Source organism: Cupressus sempervirens, chromosome 10 (genome assembly GCF_028749045.1).
Source record: "Cupressus sempervirens isolate cs-2001-9-10 chromosome 10, ASM2874904v1, whole genome shotgun sequence".
In the NCBI taxonomy this organism is placed as follows: domain Eukaryota; kingdom Viridiplantae; phylum Streptophyta; class Pinopsida; order Cupressales; family Cupressaceae; genus Cupressus; species Cupressus sempervirens.
Window position 1 is genome coordinate 585,240,024 of NC_143127.1, and position 8,927 is coordinate 585,248,950.

An 8,927-nucleotide genomic window follows, 5' to 3' on the forward strand; every position below is an offset into this window, starting at 1 on the left:
CCAATGGGGAAGAGGAAGGAAAGACATTTGATATGTGGGTATAGTTGTTAGAACTAATTTTATCATGGTTAATCTTCTAATCTTTGACAACCACTTTCCTTTCTAGCTTTTCATTTTTTGATCTAACTTAGTTATCACCAAATCCTATAATTTTATTAGTCTTAAATCTTTATCCACTTTGATACCTAGATATTTTCGTGGAAAAGTTCCACATTTACATCCCTTGAAAGTTCCACATTTGCATCCCATGATGGTCATATCCTATTTTCCATTTTTGATGATGTATTGAGAAAGAAGATTTCTAGTTTATTTTCATTAACCTTTTATCTTGAAGCATTTAGGTGCGATCATATAATTTCTTTAAATTTTGAAGCTTCCATTACTAAGATTTCCCCTAGGATGATAGTATCATCTACAAACTATTGATGAGACATGTTTGGATCATTTTCATTCACCTATACTCCTTGGATTTCTCTTGTGGTTTATGCTTTGTTAATTTCCCTCCCAAAATATTCAATCATTATTATAAAGGAGGAAGGGGATATTGGGTCCCTTTTCCTAAGCCCTCTTGATATACTAAATAATCATCTAAACATACCATTTAAAAGAATAGATATTTTTGGAGTAGAAATGCAATTAAACACCAAATTTATCTATTGAATTAAGAATCCAAAGGCTTCTAAACATTTACATAAAAACCTCTAGTCAACTTTGGCATATGCTTTTTGAATGTCTAGTTTCATCAACATACATTAAAAATTTATTTCTTTGAGTTGAATTTATTAACTCCTAAATCATAATTATACTATAAAATATTAATCTATCATGATCAAAACCTATTTGTTCATCTAATATAATTTAAGGGAGACCTAATTTAAGTCTATTAGCCAAGGATTTGGAAAGCATCCTATAGATTATATTGAATATTACTATAGGTTTAAAGTCTTCCATTGATTCAAAACTTTTCTTCTTTGGGATTAGAGATATAAACATTTCATTTATCTCTATCAAAATTCTTCCAAAGTTTCTAGTTGCCTCTATTGCTTCCTAGAGATCTTGTCCTAAAAAGTGCCAACACTTTTGAAAGAAAAATGCTTGAAAGCCATCTAACCCACACACTTAGTTTGGATTTAATTGGAACAGTGTAATTTTGATTTCAAGTATAAATTACTAATCATAAATTTATTATCTTCTTTACTGATGATTTTTAGAATAACTTTCAATAATTTTTGTTGAGTTGCTAAATTAACTAAATCATGATTATTGAAACTATCTAAGAAATCATTAATGAAATCCTTTAGCTAAATTATCTTGATCAGTGATTAGGATCCCATTGGTGATTTAATTTTTGCTATTATGTTAACACTTCTCTTGTTGACTACACTAATTATAAAAAATATATATTATTATCCCCTTCTCCTAGCCAAGTTTCTCTTTATTTTTGTCTCTATAACTAGTCCTCTTTTTACTAGAATATCTACTTGTTTGGGTAAAAAATATTTTTCCTTGAGATATTTATCATTTTCTAGTACAAGTTCTATGACTTCTTTATTTGGTTCTATATTTATCTTTTTTCAAAGATAATTTTAAAATAAACTTTATTCCATTTTAGGATATTGTCCTTCAAGTTTTTCAATTTGAATGCAAAGTTAAACATCTTGGACCCTTTTACTTGTGTCTCTTTCCATCAATCTTCTAGTTTTTATAGGAACAATGGTTCTAGAAAGCACATTGTTCCATTTTAAAAATACTATTTATAGGTACACTACTAAACTGGTGCTATCTGCTTCAACCAACATACACGAGATGTGTGACTTGTCTTACCACAAGAAGTACAAGTGGGTTTAGTAGTACCCTTACCTTTTGGAGACTTGTTCCCTAATCTTTTGTTGTTTAGGTTCTTTCCTTTAGAAGTCTCTCCTTCTTTAGTATTGCTATCACCTTGGTAACCAAGACTTACTTTGCTTGTGTTTCTCCTTTGAGCCTTCAGTTTCCATCAATATTCTCAAATATCTCATTGAATCTCCTCAACTTTTCATTTCTTTTATTCATTCTTCTTAGCTCCTCAATAATCTTGAGCATTTTCTCATTCAATTCCATAAAAGATTCCATATTTAGTCAACTATACTCTTCACTCCTTAGCTCACCTATTTTCCTTGCCACTATAATAGCTTCATCTCTAGTTAGGATAGTGGCATGTCATTTGGATTGAGAATTGGAAAATTCTCTAATTATCTCATATTTTTCATTTCTTAGCTGATTAAAGGTTCCCTTTAGTTGTTGTATTTAATCCATTAAATTAGAGATGGCTTCTTCTAACTCTTTAGAGCCATTGTTTGGTTGTTCAATGACTTCTTAGCTTTTGCTATTTTTTTACATTAGCTTCTTCCTTTTAGCTAGGGACTTTCTTATCTTATCTTTCAAGGCCTCAATTGCATATAGGGATTCTTCAAGTTGCCTTCATATCAATTTCATTTGGTTTTCCCTCAAGTTATTGGACTTGTTGCAACAAGGATCTATGTTCTGATACCAATTATTGGTCCCAAATGATACTAAGAGGAGGGGGTGGATTAGTAGTGTTCACAAAACTGATTGTTCTTCTTGTCCTTTTAGCTATACTTATTATAACCCACTTTACACTTAGAAACAATAAAAATATTATAAAGTAGAAATATATTAACTCACACATGAAATAATTCATCAAGTTTACATAGATATTTTGTATGTGAAAACCCTTGATGAGAGTTTGAAAACCATGGTGGGAATAATCTACCCACTAGCCCTTATAATGCATATAAAGGGGTTCCATGTTAAGAGCTAAAAATTCTTCTAAAGGGAGCACATCTTATTAGGAATGCATGTAACCTTTTAGGGTCACTAAAACTTTGTTAAAACTACCTAGTTACAAGATTTTTCAAATATCTTTCTAAGAGACACCTTGGTAGAGGATTTTATGACAAGCTTCCCTATGAAGCTATCCCTGATAGGAGCTTCCAAGTAGGTGTACCAGTAAGAAAAAATGCTAAATATTTGACCTAAATGTGGTACGTATTTTTCATCTAGATCTCTACTCTATCTCCTTTGAAGATCTTTCAATCTTCTTTCTTAACTAGTGAGTGCATTAACTTCACCTCTCCCTCTGTTGTTTGGTTTAATTCATCACTTTTCTTCTTTGTCTCTCTTTCTCATGCTACAACTTTTTTGGAAATATAGATGGAGTAACTAAGAGGGTGGGTGAATCAGTTACCACAAAAATATTTCAAATCCCTTGGATGTTAACAATAAAACTGATTGTTGTTGTTATTTGGTAAAACTCGATAAAAGTCACAATGATTAACTTGAAAGAATAAAAGAAATAACATGAACACATGAGACACCAGGATTTAACATGGAAACCCAATATGGGAAAAACCACCAATGTAACTAGTTACTATTTTTCACTCTTCTGAAATGAACCTTGTTTGGAGCCAACCTGATTAAAGGTTACAAAACACACTGTTAAGTGTGACCTTGTTAGAGGATTTAATCACCCTATTAGGAGTGGCCTTGCAAGAGGTCTTTAGAAAAATTCAATGGAACTGTCACCTTGTTAGAGGATTTGCAACTGGCTATCAAACCAACTCTATTAAGAGATTTTGGAATCATTGCTACAATGGTAAGAAAGTAACAATGAAATGACCTAAATGAGATGCAATTAAATTGTTAATTAGAGATATATGCTCTACTTCATGCTAGATCCTTCCTGATCAAATATTACTTTTTTGCTTCTCAAGTATATCAAACCATCCTTCAAGTTTTCTCACACTTTCCTTCTCAATCAATCAAAACACTTGCATACTCTCAATCTTATTAGAATCTCAACTTGACCTTATATTTATATCGTTCAAATTATGAAGTCAGCTCAATTACAAATTAAAATGACCAATAATCATTACTACAGTCAGCTAGACTCAATACTTGAAATAATTAAACTTCATATCCCAAATCAACAAAATCCTTCATTGGTTGACCCTGCTCGGTAAACACTGTTCCTGAAATGATTTCCTGTGTTAACCAATAGAAGCTTGGTTAACATTGTGAACTTGAAAAATCCTTAGGAAACTGAGTGAACTCAGTGAACATTAGCTCTGACCAACTTTCCTTCGTTAACCATGAGAACTTGGTTAACACTACTTTCTGCCATAATTTCATTTGATGCCCAAGTAAGCTCAGTAGACATTGTCTTTGCAAAGTAATCTCCATGAATGCTCAGTAGACAAGAAAAATTGCCTTATTGACCAAGTGAGCTCGATAAGCACTGATTGACAACTAATATGACATTTGTGCAACATCAAAGACAACACACAATTAGATAATTGTATCCAACAATCTCCCTCTTTAGCATTGATGGCAACACAACATGTCATAGCACAATGAAATTTGAAAACAAAACTTTGTCTGATAGAAAGTTTCTCCCTCCTAGATTTTTATACCACAAGCTTCTCTTATGCATTAATCTCCCTCTATGAAGGAATCACATAGCTTCTTTTTCCAAAAAAAATTTAGAAAGATGTGATAGTAAACTCTCCCTCTTTGACAACACATGCCAAAGACAACACATACCAAATGAGTATCAATGTACCTTGAGTACTAATTCATATGCAATTTTCCCTTGACTATGCTACATCAACTAATAGATCTTCAACTTGGTTCTTGTTGATGCATCACTAAAAATTTATTTTAGTGAGCTTCAGATAGGGGAATGACCCATAACTTACCTCTTAGATACAAGAATGCATCCTTAGGTAATGGCTTGGTAAATATGTTGGCAATCTATTCTTTTGTATGGACATATTCCAATCAGATTTCTTTTTCCTACACCAATTCTTTGACAAAGTGGTATTTTATAGCAATGTTATTGGTTTTGGAATGCATCACTAGATTCTTTGATATGTTAATTGCACTTGTATTATCACAAAACATGACAACTGGTTCTTTGATCTCAACATTCATGCCTTCCAATAATTGTTTAAACCAAACAATATTAGAATAGTTCACTACTGCTACAACATATTCTACTTCTATAGTGGATTGGGATGTGCAATTTTGCTTTTTACTTGTCCAAGATACCAAAGTTTTACCAAGAAATAATGCTCCACCACTTGTACTCTTTCTGTCATCAATATTTCCTGGCCAATTAGCATTTGTAAATATTTTTAAGTCCATATTTCCTCCAAGTTTATGGCATAAGCCATAGTCTTTAGTACCTTTCAAGTATCTCAAGGTTCTTTTGATTGCCATCATATGATTTTCTCTGGGTTTTGTCAAGAATCTTGCCACTATACCAACTACAAGAGCAATATCAAGCCTTGTATGAACTACATATTGTAATTTTCCAATCATTGGTCTATATGAGGTCTAATCTACCTCTTTTGATTCATCATCTTTGGTAAGCTTTAATCCAGTACACATGGGAGTTCCAACTAGTTTTGAATCTTCCATACCAAACTTCTTGAGTATCTCCTTGATATACTTAGACTAAGTGATGTAGATACCTTTCCTTCTCTACTGTATCTAAAGATCAACAAAGAACTTAATCTCACCAAACATAGACATTTCAAACTCTTTGTTCATTTGCTCTAAAAATTCTTTTCATAGATCATCATTCCCTGTAAATAAAGTATCATCCACAAATATTTCTTCTAAAAAAATCTTGTTATTTGCTCCTTCCTTAATGTACAAACTATTGTTATCATTAGTTCTTTGAAAACCAATTTGTATAAGGTAGTTATGCAATCTTTCATACCATTCTCTAGGGGCTTGTTTTAGACCATACAATGCTTTGTGTAATTTGCAAATCATGTCCCTTTTGTCTAGATCAAAAAAACCTTCTGGTTGTTCAATGTAGACTTTATCAAGAATACCATTGAGAAATGTAGATTTGACATCCAACTGATATAATTTAAATCCTTTATGTGTTGCATATGCAAGTAAGGTCCTGACACCTTCCAATCTTGCAATAGGAGCAAAATTTTCACCATAATCAATTCCTTCTTCTTGAGAGTAGTCTTTACATACCAATCTAGCTTTGTTCCTTGATACCTTACCGTCCTCATTCAACTTATTCCTGAATACCTATTTTGTTCCAATCATATTTTTGTCTTTAGGCCTAGTTACAAGAGTCCAGGTTTTGTTCTTCTCTATTTTCTCTATCTCTTCATTCATATCCTCAATCCAACTTTCATTTTCCAATACATCTTTGACATTTCTAGGTTCAAAATCAGCAAGTAAACATGTACCTTTAGCTTACTTCTTGTCATAGTACCTTCTAATTTATCTCCAATAATTTGATCTAGTGCATGATGCCTCCTCACATACTTGGCTAATATAGGTAGCTTGCCTTTTGAATGAATTGCATTGTCATCCTCTTGAACTTCAACTCATGGTTCTAGTTGCTCAGACTTGGTAGGAATTGGCTTAATAGCTTCAGAATGTGACTTAGGTCCTTGTGACTCGGTCATAACTTCTTGCAACTTGGTGATTGAGGAAGACTCAAGAGTAGAAGTCTCCTTATTAACAGATGTGTCTAGCAATGTATCAGATTTGATGTAAACAAATATCCTATAATCCTCTAGTTCCTTGTTGCTTTCTTCTTCAATCCTTTTTGCAAACTCATCAATTCTCACATGTGCACTTTCTATGATTTTATGAGTAGACAAATTCAAACATCTATATGCCTTACTCATGCAAGAATATCCTAAAAATATGCCTTCATCACCTTTCACATCAAATTTTCCTTTTCTAGATTCTTTCAAGATATAACATTTACATCTAAATACTTTCAAGTAACTTACATTGGGTTTATAGCCATACCATAACTCATAGGGAGTTTTATATGAGTCCTTCTTCAATTGTACTTAGTTTAAGGTATGAACTGTAGTGCTAATAGCTTTCTTCCAGCATTTGATAGCAATGTTCTTTTCAATCATTAGAGTCCTTGCACAATCCATGATAGATCTATTTCTCCTTTTAGCTATTCCATTCTACTCGAAAGTTTGAGGGGCTGATACATGTCTTTTGATTCCTCTTTCAATGCAAAAGTTATTGAATTCATTGGAGAGTAATTCACCACCTCTATCTGATCTTAAGCATTTCAATCTTTTCCTTGTTTCCTTCTCTACTCTTGCCAAATACCATTTGAATTTCTTAAATGCTTCTAACTTCTCTCTTAAATACATAATAGTCATCATTCTAGAGTAGTCATCAACAAAAAGAATAAAGAATTTTTCTCCACTATAGCTTTCTATTCCAATAGGTCCACACAAATTAGTATGCACAATTTTCAAGATATCTTTAAAATAATAGTTTTTTCTTTTAAAACTAATCTTTCCCATTTTTCCAATCTGACAATTATTGCATAGACCAACATTACATTTCTTCAAACTAGGAATGCCTCTTACTTTCCTAAATTTTCTTATTTTCACCATGTTATCAGAATTTACATGACATAACCTTCTGTGCCATAACCAACTTTCTTCAACTTGATCAATAAAACATGAGCACTCACCAAGATCAAGATAAAATAGGTTACCTTTTGTTTGTTTTCCTAATCCAATCAGTTTTCCTTTGTCATCTAGCAGTCTTTCCTTGCCATGCATGAATTCCACCTTGAATCCAATGTTGACTAGTTGTGCCACACTCAACAAGTTATGTTGTAGTCCTTCAACCCAATAGGAATTACAACATACAAGTTATTTGGTTAATAAGATTCAACCTCTCCCTTTTATGCAACAAGGTTCATTATTTCCAAATCTTACACTACCACCATCATAGTCTTCAAAGTGTTCAAACTTTGTTTTCTCACCAGTCATATGATGTGAACATCCACTACCTATGATCCATGTATCATTTTTGCTCACATGAGAGATAAGTGTCATCTTATCTTCTTCATCATCAAATTCATCTGTTACAGCAATGTAAACTATTTCATCTTCACTGTGATTGTGTCCTCTCATTAAAAATTCATATCTCTATGTCTTCTTTCTCAATGGAAACAACTCACTCTTCAACCTTTTTTATTATATCCCTCTTTCAATGTTTGGGCACAATTACCCATAGCCATGATTATCTCACTTGATTTTGAACCCAAATTTTGACTTCCAAGCCCACTCTATCCATGGAAGTCCCATGAACCCTATGCTTAGGGTCTAGGTTGGTACTATTGCTAGCTCTTTATAGCATACCAATGGCAGTCTAGCATCCTTGTTTTCCTACTTCATTTGGCTTTTCCCCTTTGTCACATTAGATGTGACTCATTGCATTGATGACTCAAATCAGCTAATATCCATTTTTGTCTACATTCCATGTGCTAGAGTATATGTTGGTGCTTCTCATCTAGCAACTCTAGACATCTTCCTCTTGACTAGATATTAGGCATTTTTGTAAATAGATTTTCTTGGACATCAATGACAACACTCAATGCTTCTTCTTATTCTACACACTAACAATGCATGTAGGATCAACAAAAAGTTCTCTAACATTGTCCTTAAACACATTTCTTAGTTTCTAAATTCAAGGGTTATGTTTACTCATCCAACTCAACAAGTATTTCTTAATTGTTTCTCATTTAAATTTATCTAACATTTCCCTACTTAATTTAAGTCACCCATTAGTTTATGTCTACTTCTCAATTCTTACTTGATTTAGTATTCATCCCTCTATTTGTTTCTTTGTATCACTTTTGAGTCTTAGATAGCATATAGGACTCTCTACTTTGATCAAGTTATTCAAGATATATTCTTGTAGAAGTTAGGGAGTGATAAAAAAACACTTACATAGTCTTTCCTATAAAAAAAATTATTAATTCCAAGCAATATGTGTACAATTTTCATTTCCAAATTAGAAGCAAATTTCTCAATCTTTACAAATCAAATGCATCTACTTAACAT